Consider the following 18,863-nt stretch of genomic DNA (forward strand, 5'->3'; position numbering starts at 1 on the left):
GGTGGTTCCTTTGACTCAAAACGCAAAGATATTGACGATCCAGTGGACCGGTCGAACGTGGATGACCCGTATGGTGTAAGTCCTCAACACTGCCCGTCAATTGGAACTGATTTTATGTCCTCATCTCATTACATGACTCCGATGCACAAGTTGAGCAGCTTAACTGGTTGACAAACCTTTCTCACGCATCTTGATGATACAAACCCGATGACTGTCGTGGTTGTCCTTTATGGCGTGAAGCATGTTCACTGCACTCATCGACAGACGTCTCTGATGCGTCCTTACCGGTGTTTTACTTTCAGCTAAGATGCTACAGTCCATTCCTGTGCGGCGGTGCCACAGTAACTATGTACATGACCACAAAGAATGTCAGGAGTGACCTTCCGACCAGAATAGGAACAGTCACAACTGTAACACGCCTATATGACATATGGGAGTGATGCAAAACTTTTCTTGACGTGTGTATCCTTACTTATTCATAATTATGAAAATAGTTGCATATAGTGGTTTCATTTTGTCCTCGAGATCAATACTAGATAAGTGATTCTATATTGAAATTATCGCTGTACTGCTAATCGAGACAGGTAAATGCCAGGATACATTGTGGTGTATATAAATACAAACGACTGTTGTTACAGATTCTCGTGAATCTTCCCGGCTTTAGTGTTGTGACACACGAAACATTTTAGTTCCTGACGTTTCGTCCAGAGCTGCATTGGACATCTTCAGAGAAGTTCCTGGTTTCACTGAATCTTGTGGATTCTAAGACTTAGAGGAGCCAAGATCACCTCTGCAGATGTACAATATAACTCTGGACGAACCCAGGAACGAAAACGTTTCGTGGACTTGCGAGCATACAATCCGAAAATTTACCAGCAGCTAAGATAACCGGTCGTGAAAGACTTCACTGAGAAATTACTATCGGCTTCAACCGTAACTACACGACCAGTTCTTTCACAGATTGCGGTTAGGCGACGATGAAGAGACGATTTTGTGGTAGTAGTTGGAAGTGGGAGGAATATTCAAGATGTTTCGGAGCATGTGCAATTAATTCACACGCAACAATTATGCCTATGTAATTTATCCCTTGTTTAAGAAGGTGATTAGCTGTTCAGGCAGTTTATTAAGTATAAATTGCCGATTAAAGACTGGTACTCCAAGGGTAAGCTATGTTCAAGTAATTATTTCGCATGAATGCATTCGTTATAAGCCACTCAGTCATTTCTCCATCTGACAATTGCTGATGTGTAACACTAGCTGTTACAACGCCCGCGTTCATGTCTAGAGCTACTGATCCCGTCACATTTTGTTATGGTGATAGTTAGACGTACACGACGTGTATCAAGTGGGGAAGTGTTCCTGTGTAACGAAAACTGAGTTTATATCCAAATTTTACCGGCCCTGAGTTCACTGAAGGATATTCTGTGATATGATTACTTTTAAACTTTTTAACCTTTCTGCGTTTTTTATAGATAGCGGATATGTGAAATGGATCCTCAAAATATGAACTAAATAGTTCTTGGTGACTGATAGAAGTATTTGATATGGTACCTATAAATAACGGTTAAATAACAGTTTCAGCACCTTTGATTGAATGAGCGATTTCAAATGAGGCAGACATTGATCTCTTCAGAGTCTTCATATCCTCATCGATGGGTACAAAAGCAAATGCATTCTACACAGAGAGGTCACGCCTTGTAGTCACCTTTCAAAACACTTGTCCTCATTTCGACGTCTCTAGTAGCTCCTTATTCAAAGATTTCCCGACGGAACTTAGCACTAAGCTATTCCTGCCAGAACTTTATTCACTTTCTTAACCCCTGATACGTTCCCTATTTTTAACACATTTGTGACTATTTTCTCGCTTGTACGTTGTACCGTTTCCTTTGCGCTCTCTCCACGTCAGGAAGAAATAAAGGATGATAGAAATAATTATTTTTAACAGTTACTTCTCTCTTCTTTTATTTTTTGCCTCTTTTCTGTTGGCATAGTAACATTTGTTCCAACATTGTTTCCTCGGTTTCGGCATCTTCATTCACTATTTTCAAAATAATTCCAAAGTTTAATTTGGTCACTGTCGACTGACTAAGGATAGCAAATACTGTTTAACAAGTTTGAATAATTTTGAACTGTAACTGTCGGACAATACTCCAATCATGAGCTGCTATCACAATATATCTGGGAGACTATGATAAGAAGAGCATCTAGTCAGTGTTTTGCAATCCACTGTCGTATCTTGTTGAAATGTAACTTTTCTTTCAAACATTGTGCGATATGTATCGCGAGTTTCAGGTAAAAAGGGAAAGACCAGCTAACTGTTTCTTGCTGCGTGGACAGCATCTGGTTTTATTTCTTAAAGATATATCACTGTATGGCCTATGAAAGACAGAAAATAAGTTTGGCATTTCTGTTACCACACTGCTTCGGAATTTTTCTCGATGCACCTTTCGAGCACAGAAATGCTGAACGCACAATTATTTTACATACGTAATTTTTTTTGTTTGCCTGTTTTAGGGGGAAACAAATTGTAACGTTGAAAGAGGAATAACTGCCGGGCTCAAGCTTTGTAAAGTGAAGTAAGTCACTTTTTTATGTCGTCCTTCTCTTCACATCCCTCTCGACCTCCATGAAGCTCCTAAAAACGCTCAAGTATGTAATAATACTAATTTCAAAGGAGCAGGTGTCTACTCGTGTGAATATTACAGAACCGTAAGCTTTGACTGCGAAATATTGACACATCTACAGAAGATCAGCTTGGGTTCCAGAGAAATGTAGGATGACTTGTGACAGTACTGACAATACGACTTACCTTACTAGAAAGATCACAGAAAGACAAAAAAACGGTAATGGTCTTTATAGAGTTATTGAAAGATTTTAGGCAATGTTAAGCGAAATACGTTCTTTGAAATTTTGAAGCTATCAGGGATGAATTACATGAAGTGAAAGATTATCTACAGGTGGCACAGGTACCAGACGGCGAAGGTAGTGAAAGGGAAGTGTTGACTTTGTATGCTGTTCATGATGTTGGTCAATCTTTACGTTGAGTAAACAGTAAAGTATACAAAGGAAAAATTGGAAATGTCTCAAAAGAAATAAAAATTTTACGGTTTGCCGATGTCATTGTAAACCGGTCAGACAATGCAAAAGGTCTGGAAGATTTATTAAACAAAATAGACAGTGTTTTGAAAAGATACATTTCAACAAAAGTGAATCATCGTAAAGGAATTCAGTCTAATTTAATCGAACGATGATGCGACATTTACATTAGGAGATTTGATACCAAACGTAGTTGGTGAGTTTTACTGTTTCGTCAGCAAGATAACTGACGACGGCCGAAGTACATAGGCTGTTAAATGGATACTGGCAACAACAACAAAAGAGTTAAGACACAAAGAAATTAATGATGTCAGCTGCTAGTGGGCACTGATTTAAAGCAACAGAGGAAGTGGAAAATTTGTACCGGACGGGGAGTCAAATCTGGCCCCCCTGTTTACAAAGCAGGCGCGCTAACCAGTATGCCATCTGGACACACTTGTCATCGCAACAGCACGGACTACTCTAGCAAACCTCCTGTGAGACCCAGATTCTGAACTTATTCACACAGTACTGATGTAGTGCCCCTTGCCAATTATCCTCATTATTCGCGTCTTTTCGCTGATTCCCGTACCAGTTCCAGCATGGTGTGCTTCCGGACTGAAATGATCAATGGGTCGTCCTCGCCTTAATTGTATGTGTAGTGTCTGTTCTTTCAGAGATGTCCGGAAGAATAGACGTAGCATATACAACAAAATAATTACTGAAAAAGACGAATTTGTTAATAATGAATATGAATTAAAGTGCTAGGAAGTTTCTTCTGAAGATATTTGTCTTGAACGTAGCCTTCTACTGAAGCGAAACGTGCACTGTAAGCAGCAGAGCGAAAAAAAAGGATATTTTTAAATGTGATGTTGGAGAAGAATACTGAATGCTGGAATTTGCAAGGGTAGATGTTATAATTAATTAATATTTATTGAATGTAACTAGGGAGAAAAGAAAATGATCGCCCAACTTAACTGTCACGGGACGCAACCTGAGGCACCAAGAAATGGTCTGTTTAACTGAGTAGGAAAGTGGGCAGGGAATTAAATCTTATAGAGGAAGGTCAAGGCCTGACTATACTAACAGATTCAGTTCTATGTAGACTCCTGTTGCTATTCAGACATAAGGAGCCTTCCACAGGGTAGACTAGCATGAAGTGGTGCATCAGACCAGTGTTCCAACTGAAGACCAAAACAACAACAAAATAATTGTATGAAGAAGTATCTACTATTCTGTTGATACTCAAGGCGTATTTTTCAAATTTTCATTTAAAAAATTATTTGCAGCAATCATTTAATCTATTTTATCATGTTAAGTGTCGATTTTAGTAAACAGCCAAAGTCTGCGATTTTCGGAATGACAGCCACTAGCCAGTACTTCAGCTACTGTCTTTTTAGGAAGAAGTATCTTGTGACGGCCATTTCCGCAGAAGCTGTATATAAATATCAATAGTGCAAAAGAAAAACGCCCTTTGCATGCTGCACATTAAGATTTTTTATTTAACCCGGACGGGTTTTGCCTTAGTTACAAGGCATCTCCAGTGAGTCTAAAAAAAATGGCTGTGAGCACTGTGCGACTCAACTTCTGAGGTCATCAGTCCCCTAGAACTTAGAACTACTTAAACCTAACTAACCTAAGGACATTACACACATCCATGCCCGAGGCAGGATTCGAACCTGCGACCGTAGCGGTCACGCGGTTCCAAACTGAAGCGCCTAGAACCGCACGGCCACACCGGCCGTCTCCAGTGAGTCTCCTGAAATACGGCGTACCTTTTCGTTTGCATATGTCGGTTATTGTTTGCACATACAGGTTATAGATTTAAAACATTTCCTTTAAGTTTTATAATGACATGAAAAAGTACATACAAATTAGCGTCCAATGCATTATTTGCAAGCCAGACAGTTTTCTCTCATGTGTCAAACTAGTTTAAAGTTGGCAGTTACCTTTGTGGTCACCGTTTTCGAAATATAGCGCTGTAATTGCCATTTTCTGTGTCTTGAGCGTCTTTCGTTTCTGTAAATGTAGCTAACTTCCTCAGGTTTTGCTTTCAATTGTTGTTTATTTACTTTCACTTTCTTACTCTTTATTATTATTTTTTCTTTTCCTTTTTCATTCTTCATCTAAATACTTCAAGAGAGAAATGGGATTGGCCATCAACCATTGTGATCAGATGATGTGATCAGTCAATGTAACCAGGTTCTCAGAGTGTATTTCTAAGCTACAAAAAACGAATAGGGAGCCTTTTATGTAGCACTTCCTACTGGTTTGATAATCATTGGCTCCTCACTATCACACGTAATCAGGAGCGTAAGACCGCCCTTCTAAACGGTAAGTTTCAGACGAGCACAACAGCTTTCAATTAACTGGAAAAAGGATTGAGTCTCCTCCTTACCTATTGGCCTTGTCTTCTCGTTCGTTGGTAAAACACAAGCATCACTCTCAGCAGAAGAGACTAGTCGAAATTGTACTAAACTCAATAACAGAAGCCATGTAAATCATAGCATCTATGCAGTGACCATTTTATCGATTTGTTTCATCAGTTTAAAATAATGTTTCAAATTTGACACATTTATAGTTTGGTTTATCCGTGAAACTGAACTGCAACTTCTGCATTACTCATTCGCACATTATATCTCATTGCAACAAATGGACCTGACATATAAGAGACTACTCACACTGAAACTGGTATCAATGATCGCCACACAATTGTAGCATTAATGTTACCCAAGCAAAAAGTTAACATAAAGTAAGTAGGAATATAAAAGTTTTCTGGAAGCTAGCTAACAGTGTAGTTGTGCCAATCTCGAATCATTTACTTCTGTTCAGAGGGGTATAAGAGAAACATTTCTCTAGTTCAGAACAAATGTTGAGCCAGAACTGGATATATAAGGGCGTGCAGAAAAGCAATGAATCAGAATTTTTTATTCTGTTTCCAATATGAGTTGGGGTATTACGTGTCATTCCGTTTACTCAGTCAACTTTCCTGCTTCGCTGACGCAATTTTCTATCCTCAGCTGCTACAGAGTTCCGGAATGCAGTGTGTACATGACAGTGTGTAACGTGACTATGTCGGTGCGTGAGAAACGATTCAGAAAACTGAAAGTTCGAATTCGAAGAGCTGGTTCACACTTGCAGCATCCTCTCCTGTAGTACGACAGCGCCACACCACAAATGAGAGCTGCGGTATCTACAATTATCCGACGCCTTGGGGTTACTGTCATCGATTGTCCTCCACACAATCTCCACTTCGGCTTATCCGATTTTCATCTGTTACCAAAACTTAAAGGATACCGTCGAGGACTTCCTTTCGATTGTGATGAAGCTGGGCAAGCAGAGGTGCGGTCGTAGCTCCATCAACAAAGCCAGACATGCTTCGGTGACGGTATCAGTGAAGTCATCTCTCGTTAGGACAAGTGTGTTCGTCGCCAGGGTGAGTATGTTGAGACATAAATGTGCAGACATGAAAAATGAAGACCTACAGAGTTAATGAAGTTAGTTTTATTTAATAAGTTGTAAGAGCTATTCCACAAAAATTTTGCAGGCATTATTTTTCAGCACGCCCTCATATATTTACTTCCAGTAGAGTCCATATTTGAGGGACCCTAAATAGCAAAGTAACTCTGTAAATGGACTTTTAAATAAACAGCGAACATTAGACTATAGATAGAGATAGATTCTCAGAGGAAAGCTTTTGGCTATGAAAAGTGCAGAACATGAAACCTTCAGTGGCTATCGTAACAAAATCTTACCGAAGCAACGATCACAAAAATCAAAGAAATTCTGACTGTATATTAAGGTTCAAATGGGTCTGAGCGCTATGGGACTTAACATCTGAGGTCATCAGTCCCCTAGAACTTAGAACTACTTAAACCTAACTAACCTAAGAACATCACACACACATCCATGCCCGAGACAGGATTCGAACCTGCGACCATAGCGGTCGTGCGGTCCCAGACTGAAGCGCCTAGAACCGCTCGGCCACACCGGCCGGCATGTATTAAGGCTATTAATGGATGTCACCAAGTTAATTTCCATTCACGGATGAAACATGAACTGAAATTAAAAGTAGAAAAGCAGAATCTGAATTACTGAACTCCGTTTTCAAATCCTCGTTTAGAAAAGTCCTGGCAGTACTGCCGCAGTTTAATTCCCGTACGGCTGCAGAGATGAATGTTACAGATATTAGCATCAGTGACTTTGAAGACAGCTGAAATTACTGAAGTTGAACAAGACCGTATGAGCGTTAGGGCACTATCAGGTTCTACACAGAATATGTAGATGCACCGGTCCCTCTGTTGACCACCATATACCGTCGATCACTCGAACAATAACTGTGTGCAGTGGTTTGAAGAATGTACAGATCACGTACGTCTACGGGAAGGGTAACTTAAATGGCCCACAAAACTGTCGTCCACTATCGTTGGCAACTGTCTATTGTAGAATCGTATCATTTGTTCTGAGCTCAACAACAGTGAGGTATTTCGAACATAATGACCTCAGCCAAGTCTACCTTTAGGGATTCCGAAAATATCTGTGATGCGAAGCCGATTCGTGATCTCCACATATGAAGTCCTGAGAGCCTAGGAGCAGTATTTATTGATTCTCGAGACGCATTTGACTCAGTACCGCCTAAACGCTTAATAACGAAAGTACGATCACGTGGAGTACCATACTAAATTTTTGACTGGAATGAGATTTTGTTGTTAGGAAGGACACATTGCGATTTGTTGAATGGAGAGTCAGTTCGTCAGTGGGTGATGGTAGCAAGCGATATTTTTAACCCTTTACGTCTTATCATTTAGACAACTAATACCTGAGAAGTTTCGTGCATGACGAGGAAACCCATACAATGAATACAATTGCACGCCATCAGTGGCTGTTTATCTGAAGATTAACTACCACGGGGTCGTGCGGTAGCGTTCTCGCTTCCCACGCCCGGGTTCCCGGGTTCGATTCCCGGCGGGGTCAGGGATTTTCTCTGCCTCGTGATGGCTGGGTGTTGTGTGATGTCCTTAGGTTAGTTAGGTTTAAGTAGTTCTAAGTTCTAGGGGACTGATGACCATAGCTGTTAAGTCCCATAGTGCTCAGAGCCATTTGAGCCATTAACTACCACGGGGGCTGTGTTTCAAACAAGGGATGCCTACTTTTGCTATAAAATGTCTTAGCCAGGGACCACATGACACGATATGCGTCCGCTCCATTGCACTACAGCAAGCTATGCACGCTTCATTACCTATAGTGTTGTGTTTCTTGCTACACAATGAACAATCGGCTAACAATTTCCTGCTGTCAGAAACATCTAAGTGTATTATCTTACTAAACTCGAATATCATTTGAAGTTAACATTACACTGACGCCGCATCTATTAGCGACACAGCTGTATCTTATTTAGGGTGGTTAAGGGAACTCCACTACCACAGTACATAAGTCTGTACTTCGCTAGGTGTTTCGTTAGCAGAGAACGCGAACTTTTCATTCTGCCGAAACGATATGGAAAGATGGTAATCATTGAAGATATCACGTTTCTGCAAGAATTTCAGAAGCATTAGGGTCCGCGATAGGTGACCTCGCTGTTGTGGCAAAGAGAGCAACCGTACCGTTGGCCGCTTCACAAAAAGCTTGTTCACGGAGTTGGCTGGGGCCTGAGAGCCAATACACAGGCGAAAGGATGTGCGTGCGCGGCTGCCTTGCATACATACATATTAATACTACCTTACAGCTCAATTCCTGAGCCTCTGTTCGCGTGGCGCTTTAATGTCCAATAAAAAGGGCCACGGGAACGGAACAGCGCGGAGAAAGCTGCGAGGAACACGGTAACGATTCTAATTTACAGCCTGTTATTGTGTTTCGCCCACACAGCGAGGCTCTGAGGAGCGTGTGGGAACAAAGGCTGCTACCGTCAGTTGGGATGCCCTTTCTGGGAAGCATGTAAAAAGCAGGTGAGCTCAAGGACTCTAGAACAGTGTGGGCGGCGTATACGCAGAAGTGCAAATTTGTAACGTCTGTTCTCGCTATGAATGCAAGGTGTCAGTATAATGCCCCACATACTCTCTATACATTGTCTGACTTTCTATTGTTTGGAAGAAATACTATGTTACTCTTCGTAACACAGCAGTATAAAGACAATATGAATATTTCTGTGTTTGTCATTGGTATTCTCGAAGTGAAATACGATAGCTACATATCAACAACGACTTCCAACAGGAAAAACTGGTAACTGTCTTCTCTTAATTGATTTATGTGTTTGCTATACAGATTATTTAAATAGAGTATAATGCAAAGGTAAGAAAATTGAGGCAAGCAATGTAGTTAACCTATCTGATCAAAGACTACTGTAGCAACAACACATAGACTGCAAAATCGTGGCCTCAACTAGTAACGTAATTTGGTTCAAGAATTAAGTGTTTCGAAATTTTACTTTTTACGCTCGTCATTCAAGTAGCTGTGCCACTTGGAATAAGTGATACAGTTCATAGGAAGTAAGACAGTTTATCCGCAAATATATGTATTCAATTCAGTTCAATTTCAATCATTACGATAATAATCATCAGACTGATCTAAAAATGGATGCACTTACTTATAAATAAGAGCATTAATGTAAGTTACTACAGTATTCTGAATAAAATTTTCACTCTGCAGGGGACTGTGCACTGATATGACTCTTCATTGCAGATTAAAACTCTGTGTCGGCGAGAGACTCGAACTCGGAACGTTTATTTTTCGCGAGCAAGTGCTCCACCAACTTCTTCTTTTTTTACCTCATTTTGTTCGTTATTGTTCGCTGTATTTGTTCGAGACGGACGTCCCTTAACATCCGTTCAATCATTGATCTGTTCACTCAGTTTTTTATTACAGACAGCAGCTAACCCTCTCACCGAACACGCGAGCTACAGCGCCGGCATCAACTGAACAACCCAAGTACGACTCCCGACCCTCCTCACAGTTTTTCTTCTTCCCGTACCTCGACTACTACCTTCATAACTTATCGAATAGTGTAAGCAGTAACGTCTGTTCACATAACAGAAGATACATATAAGTGATAATAGCGTTGAGCACTCATGGTCCATGACGTACGGCCATCGTGAGCACTCTGAACCATGCAAAAATTGAGGGAGCTTGGCCGCTAGTTGTCGCTCACTGTAAACACGGTTTACTAAGGCGTGTTTCTGAGCCAGAGATAAGATATATACGATTCTACATAACCAAAAAAGTATGAATCAAAAATATAATTAAAGCAATGAAGGAGCATAATATTAGATACACATTCCGATATCAGTTAAAATTACAAACTCCAGCTCTCAAATCTTCATCTACTACGTACATTGTAAATTAGGTAATTAGCTGAAACAACAGTGTTATGGAACGAGAGGAGCCACAGGCATAACGGTCCCGCCGGAACAGGTCAAAGAAGTCACGAAACACTGATAGAAGGGCGTTGGTGGCCCAGGGTGAAGGACAGAAATCAGATGGATAGGGTCTTAAAACCAAGACGTCTCAGAACTACAATAAATATTGATACAGTGAAAAACATGTATTCAGTGTGATTTTGTTTTGTTTATTCAGAATTTCGGTTGGATGAGTTTTCCTGTGCGTGTAGATATCTATTTCGCCACAAGGTTCACAGGTGGCCCTTCGTCCCAGTGTGTATAGCTTCTGTGTTGTTTTTTTTATGACGGTTACCCTATGCTTATGTTCAGTAAATGTAATGTTGTGAACCTAATCTAACATTACAATTTGCACCTGTCTATCCAGTACAAGACTGTTTTACCTTCTAAGATTCTTAAACACAGCGTCGATGCAATATTCGAGGTTGTGAGATGGTTGAGCTTTTAGAAAACCTTTAAGAAGCTGAGAGATTAGAATCCTGTGACTTCAATAGAGCACACATCACTCCCTGTGGGATCTTGTGAAACGAAAAAGCGACGTCACAAAACGGATAACTAATTAAATATTGGAATTAAGCAGGGGTGGCCCAATTAAATATGAAACATGGGTACAATTCACATAGATATATCGATGTAGGATTCAGTGTAACTACTAAATGAAACTAAAGGTCACTATAACAGTCCAATTAATTACTAGGTGCATTAATGTGATTTTATCCACTGAATAAAAAATACAAATAATTACAAAATTTTACTAGTGTGCAAGAATTCCAAGAAAGACCTCGGCGCAGGTGGGTGGATTTGAAACAGAAGTAAAACAAGAACTGTGTCCTAAAAAAATCGGCTATGATTGCTAACACAATTGACAGCCTAAATAAAAAACTAAAAGGAGTATCTAAAAGCACAGTTCTCTTGCCTAGGAGCGTATTGAGCGCAGCTGGCTGGCTATATGGCTTACTTCAGAATAACGAAACTTTGACGTGAAACACATCATTTCGAAGACGTACGCAAATGCTGAACATGTAGACCAATCTGATGATACCCAGGTGTAAAAGATGGTTGCAGTAATTGCTGAGACTGCTAAGCTTACCGCCGACATTTGTGATAAGTTCTAAATCAATAAAGTAATAAAGTAAAGTCACTTCTCCCTGGACATACAGGACTAAGTGGTCTTCCACATCATGCCGTAAAGCGAAGTGTCAGTTTCCTCTCCTCCAGAACATCTAGGTTGATCTGCCAGCGCCAGAATTTTGGCAGCCAATCGCAGTACACTTTCTGAGTTCTTACAGCAGTTCCCTTCTCCTTACGAAACTGCCGTCATTAACCAACATTTTTCAGTTCTGTGTTAGAGAGGGGCAGCACCCAGAGAGTCTCTCCTACTATCTGTGTATTTTCGTTTCTTTCCAATAGAGATAGCTGCACATCTGTATCTCTAACACTGCTGCGAAAGTAATTGTCATGGCCCAAGCAAAGGCTGCTAACAAAATTTATATGACTACCCCTGTGGCCCCTCCAGCCCAAAAACGTGATGTCCCATGTTGAGTGGGTCGTTTTTTTCCTCTTCTCATCACGTAAGTTATCTTTTCTGAAAGGCAGTCTTCAAGCTTCTCAAACACTGAAAGTTTACAACATGCTGGACACCCTTAGTCTGCTGCCTCCCTGGCAACTGTCGAAAAACGGTGTTTGGTTCAAAGCATGTACCTGGCTCAACCATGGATTTCAGCAGAAATGTTTTATGGTCTGCACGCTGTGATGCACTGAGAGCCCTTGTACGTTCTCATAGCCATCTAACCACACCTACCTGCAGAAAAACAGTACAAGGACCATCACAGTATAGAATTAAACGAAATAGTACAACTTAGATCTGCAGTCATTGGTGATAAATTTAATTTTTGGCATACTTTCGTACAGTGTTAGTAATTTAAATGGAATGGATATCCTCATATGAATAGAACACCAGCGTTTGTGGAAATTGCAACGCCAAAAAGGAAACGCATGATTTCGATTTATTTAATACCTCACTGTAGGTACATAATACGTAACAAATGAATACCTTTTGAAATCTGCACATGTCCTTTGAACCCTACTATTCAGTATGTCGTGTGGCCACCATGCACTGCAATTAGAGCTGCTATACGGCTTGGCATTGAATCAGTAAGGTTCTGAATACGTTCCAGAGGGTATTTCCCTCCACGTAGTTTGTATCCGAACCCACAAATCCGTGACACCAGTTACTGGAGGATCGTGAGCCAGCAGGTGCCAACCAACGATATCCCAGACATGTTCGATGGGCGATATTTCTGCCGAACGTGCACTCTTCGAAGAAGGCCTGTATATTCCTCGCAATTTGTGGCCGGGCATTGTCCTGTTGAAATGTGGCCTGTGGAGATGCCTCAAGCAGGGGAAGTACTGTAAGTAGGCTGTTTAGGTTTTTATATTGGTGACGCCATGTAGCGCTCTGTATGAAAATCACTGGCTGTGCTGTGTGCAGTCTGTCGCTGGGTGGCATTGTTGTAATATTCGCTATTGTAGTGTTGGGCTGTTGGCTGTTAACAGCGCGTAGCGTTGCGCAGTTGGAGGTGAGCCGCCAGCAGTGGTGTATGTGGGGAAGTGAGATGGCGGATTTTTCAGAGCGGATGATATGGACATGTGTCCATCAGAAACAGTACATTTGTAAGAATAGAAGTCATGAACTGCTATATATATTATGACTTTTGAACACTATTAAGGTAAATACATTGTTCGTTCTCTATCAAAATCTTTTATTTGCTAACTATGACTATCAGTAGTTAGTGCCTTCAGTAGTTTGAATTGGCGCTCGCTGTATTGAAGTAGTTTGAGTAACAAAGATTTTTGTGAGGTAAGTGATATGTGAAACGTATAGGTTAATTTAGTCAGGGCCATTCTCTAATAGGGATTATTGAAAGTCAGATTGCGATGCGCTAAAAAATATTGTGTGTCAGTTTAAGCACAGTCATGTATAGTTGTTCAAAGGGGACGTTACATATGTCGACATTTAGCCGAGGATACCTCACTGGAATCTTCTGATTTTTTCTTTAGTTTGTGTAATTAGTGTAGCTTTTGTTTATTGCTAGCGCGTAATTGTAGAGAGAATCTCCTTTGTAGTTGCAGTATTTCATTGTTGTACAGTAAAACAGTTGTGGCATGCATGTAGATTTGCACCAAGTATTTCGCAGCTGCGCTAGCAATTAACTAGATATTATTTTCAGTGCTTTTCAGTGTTTTCTTATTTTGCTCTTCAAATTGTGTTTTTCTGTGTTTTCGTGTGAAATATTGTGACAATAATGGCGTGTGAAAAACGTAACACTAGGCTCCAAAGTAAACTGAGAAATAATAGTGACGACGAGCGTAGCTTATCAGCACCACTGTGTAATGAATTAACAGACATTCGAAGTAGTAATTTGGTAATTGTGCATAGGGAAATGGAGCGGACGGCAAATAATGGTGTAGACAGTGAAACAAGTAGTGAACAGGGAAGCATTATGGATCGATCGGTCGGCAACAGCCCGCCTCAGGAATCCGAAATGACAGAACACAATATTGCAAATACTGCAGACTCAGGTTTTGGGTCCTCACCGTTTTCTCAAATGAGTCAAGACACATTTCCTGCTTGTCAAAATGTTAATGTTGCCGGTAAAAATGCACTGCCAAAAAGCATAGAGAAACAGATTCCAGACACATATACATTATTATTGCAATTAATGAAACAAATGGAACAAAATCAGAGACAAACACAGCAAAAGCTTCAAAAGTTAGACACAATGGAACAAAATCTTCGGAAGTTAGACACCACGCTAGAACAAACACGTGAAGATTTAACTACTGAGTTACATAACATTGAATCGAAATGTCAAAAAGTCTGTAATGACGTAAAAACACAAATTTCTGAGCATTTTCTATATATTTTTTGCGGCATGAAAATGCATTACAGAATCACGAAACAGCCATAAAAGAACTGCAAACTATTGTTCATGAAAATCATGAGACACTGCAAGCTAAAAATGACTCAGTTGCATCTACCGATTCGGTAACGCAATTTGCAAAAACTCAGGAAAACTTAAAGGACACAGTAGATACTCTGAAAATTGGTTTAGAAAGACTCATGGAGAAAATTTGTTCATTATCAGAGAAAGTAGTTGAACTTTCGGATCAGCTAAATAATTTATCTACGAAGGTACATGATAATCTGAATGACACAAAACCGGTAGTTTTTAATGGCACAGAAGAGTGCAAACAAATTAGGAAATTGAAACATAATCAGAATCAAATTAATACGCAACACCAAAGAGAAATCCGGGAAGTACAAGATCAGCTGATACAGGTAATACAAGAATTACGTATTTCACACTCGCGCTCCAATACGGGAAGAGGGACATAGAAATACTGAACAGCCACAAAATAATAACACGGGGTACTTCGGAAATTATGAAAGAAATTGGCAAGGTACACCGAATTTTGAGATGGAACCGCCGAAACGAAGTAACAATGACCGATATGCGACTCGCCGACATGATGATTTTGACTATAAGCTGTTTATTACTACACGTAAATTCAAAACATTTAAGAATTCCGGCAACGACATTCATCCACAAGCGTGGCTTCATCAATTCTATCATTGTTTTCCTGCCAACTGGTCATTAGAGCACACATTAGAATTTATGTGTGGCTATTTAGAGAATGAACCAGCTGTAAGTATGCGATCGGGTCATTCACGATTGTCACAGTCAAGGAGAATTTTATCATGCCTTTCTTTCAGCATATTGGTCTCAAGCTACACAAGACCGAGTAAAACATAGCATCGTAATGATGAAACATTTCGAACAATCTGAATTCTCCAGTCTTGTGAAATATTTTGAAGTCATGTTGCACAAGAATTAGTACCTGACAAACCCATACAGCCCCTCAGAACTCATCCGCATTTGCTTAATCAAATTACCTGAATATTTACGACATATTATTTTGGCAGGACGTTGCGAAGACGACATTGAAACCTTTCAGGGACTCTTACAAGAATTAGAAATTGACACTGACAATCGCGGAACGCGAAAACAGGAACACAACAATTACAGGTCACATCCGTCGCAATTCCGCGATGAAAGAAATAATAACTGGACACGACAAGGGTATTCTCATAACACAAATCGTGACCAAAACAGACACCACCTGTATGACAACCGTTGGCTGAGTAGTAATAATTACAGGAAAAGATCACCTCTCCGCGGTAGTGACTATCATAGAGACAATCAGAGAAACAGACAATATGGGAACCAAAATAATTATTATCAAGGGAGACAGAATAACTTTAGACGCAACGGTCCAGCGCGCAGTTACGATTCAGGGAGAAATTCTCCACCACGTGGCCGACAAGAAAGAATCTATGGAATCTACCGACATGACGACAGACGATATAATCATAACGACAGACCTGAATTTCATCAGAACTGGCTTGATTCAAACTGGGCAGGGCCCTCTCGACAAGGTGAATTTGTAGAAGTTAGGTCTCCAAATCCCAATAACGATGCACGCCATCAAAGAGACAATAGGCAATGACTCACACCGCTGGCAGCCACAAAACGTACTTATGAAACGTCCCCTTAGAAAAATTATACATCACTGTGCTTCAACTGACACACAATATTTTTTAGCGCGGCCCTGACTAAATTAACCTATACGTTTCACAAATCACTTACCTCACAAAAATGTTCGTTACTCAAACTACTGCAATACAGCGAGCGCCAATACTGCTAGCTAAATAAAAGATTCAAACTACTGAAGGCACTAACTACTGATAGTCATAGTTAGCAAATGAAAGATTTTGATGGAGAACAAACAATGTATTTACCTTAATAGTGTTCAAAAGTCGTAATATATATAGCAGTTCATGACATCCATTCTTACAAATGTACTGTTTCTGATGGACACACGTCCAGATCATCCGCTCTCAAAAATCCGCCAGCTCACTTCCCCACATCAACCACTGCTGGCGGCTCACCTCCAACTGCGCAACGCTACGCGCTGTTAACAGCCAACAGACCAACACTACAATAGCGAATATTACAACAATGCCACCCAGCCACAGACTGCACACAGCACAGGCAGTGATTTTCACACAGAGCGCTACATAGTGTCACCAATATAAAAAACCTAAACAGCCAAGAACGAGTTGTGATGAATTGGAAGAAATGCATTGAGAAGCTATAAGAAAATTGGTTGGCCAAGAGAGTATTTTGAAAGAGGATATGAACAAAAAAGTAGGGTTTAGGGAAATTTCTTGGAAATAAATAATGAGGTAAGAAATATGTGAACATATAAATAGAGAAAGCATGCTTGGATAGGATTTTTTTGATGGAAACAAATGTTGAAATAAGACGAAAGATCTATGGAATGAAGTTTTGGGTTGGACTGCTGTACCAAATGTTACACTGAAAACAAACCCTGTCCTTTCCTCCTCTATTATTCCGCTATGTGTTTGTGTACTCTTGTATATTTGTGTTTTTCCTGTCTTTATGTGTTTAGCTAATACGATTTATGTTGTAGAATTTTTCTAGTTCTAAGCTACATTCATTATGAGGAGGAATACTGTTATCCTCAAATATAATTTGCATTAATAATATGTTATTTTCATTGTAAAGATGTTTATAGACATTATTAATTCTGTTCTGTTTCAATGCTCACGTGTGTAATTAATGTTTGGAACACTATTCTCATTATTTTATATGTTTACTAACGTCACAAGTCCTGTAACACTGATGTATTTGTCTATTTCTATTCTTTTGTAATGCCCGTATTACTACAAATGTTATCTATACTGTTATGTTATTTAATGATATATTTTCTAACTTTGTAATTGTATTCTCCGGTTATAAAATTGTAATGGACACCAGTTCATCAAATTAAGTAACTTTGTAAGCATACATATGCACACGTTTCTGTTGGTCATAGTATATGCACAATATGTAAGAAGTTGGGACTGTTAGTGTTTGCACGTGTGTTGATAATTCAGCAAGGGACTGGTTAACAGCATTGCTGGTTCTTAGGACATTTAAAAAAAAATTTTTGTGAGTGCACAAGTGGTGGTTCATGGACTTGCTATATTGTCCGCAAGACTCTTCGATGGTGATTGTGCACCTGCACAGTCGCAACAGATGGCTGCTGACCGTCTCTACACGGACTGCAGTGGGTCTGCACCTCTGGTGGCCCACCAATACCGTAATCTCTACCAGGTGTACAGTGGGTCTGCTCTGTGATGACCTACCTACCAGTATTCTTCAAAACTTCGACTGAATCTGCTGTGGGTTTGCTCTGCTGTGGACCATTACGTGTCTGCATGTCAAGAGTCAGCACTGTCTTTCCGTTCGAAGGACATCACTTCTTCTTCAAGACTGCATGGAAATCCACTACTTCCATGTGCATTTTCTTTTACTGCTAAGACTTTGAGAAAAACACTGCAATTTTACTGTCATGAATGATCAGGACTGTCTTTAAGGACTGTGAGAAAATTTTAGGTTTTGACCAACATTGTATCAATAAGTGTGTACATTTTATTTCTTTGTTATTGTAATTATGAAAAATTTTTTTCAAATATGTATTGGCCATTGCCCTAAACGATTTGTAAAATTTTTTGTGGGAGCATGGGGGCTATGTAAGTAGGCTGTTTAGGTTTTTATATTGCTAACGCCATGTAGCACTCTGTATGAAAATCCTTGGCTGTGCTGTGTACAGTCTGTGGCCGGGTGGCATTTTTGTAATATTCGCTATTGTAGTGTTGGTCTGTTGGCTGTTAACAGCGCGTAGCGTTGCGCAGTTGGAGGTGAACCGCCAGCAGTGGTGGATGTGGGGAAGTGAGATGGCGGATTTTTGAGAGCGGATGATATGGACATGTGTCCATCAGAAACAGTACATTTGTAAGAATGGATGTCATGAACTGGTATATATATTATGACTTTTGAACACTATTACGGTAAATACATTGTTTGTTCTCTATCAAAATCTTTCATTTGCTAACTATGACTATCAGTAGTTAGTGCCTTCAGTAGATTGAATCTTTTATTTAGCTAGTAGTATTGGCGTTCGCTGTATTGCAGTAGCTTGAGTAACGAAGATTTGTGTGAGGTAAGTGATTTGTGAAACGTATAGGTTATTTTAGTCAGGGCCATTCTCTTCTAGGGATTATTGAAAGTCAGATTGCGTTGCGCTAAAAAATATTGTGTGTCAGTTTAAGCACAGTCATGTACAATTTATCTAAGGGGACGTTTCAGTACCTCAGGCTCCACAACCTCCATTAGGTACCTATTGCTGTTCAATGTGCCCACAATACGTACGAGGCGAGATCGGTTATTGTAACCAATGGCGCCTCAAACCATCACACCTGGCGTT

Source organism: Schistocerca nitens, chromosome 1, assembly GCF_023898315.1.
Source record: "Schistocerca nitens isolate TAMUIC-IGC-003100 chromosome 1, iqSchNite1.1, whole genome shotgun sequence".
Taxonomy (NCBI): domain Eukaryota; kingdom Metazoa; phylum Arthropoda; class Insecta; order Orthoptera; family Acrididae; genus Schistocerca; species Schistocerca nitens.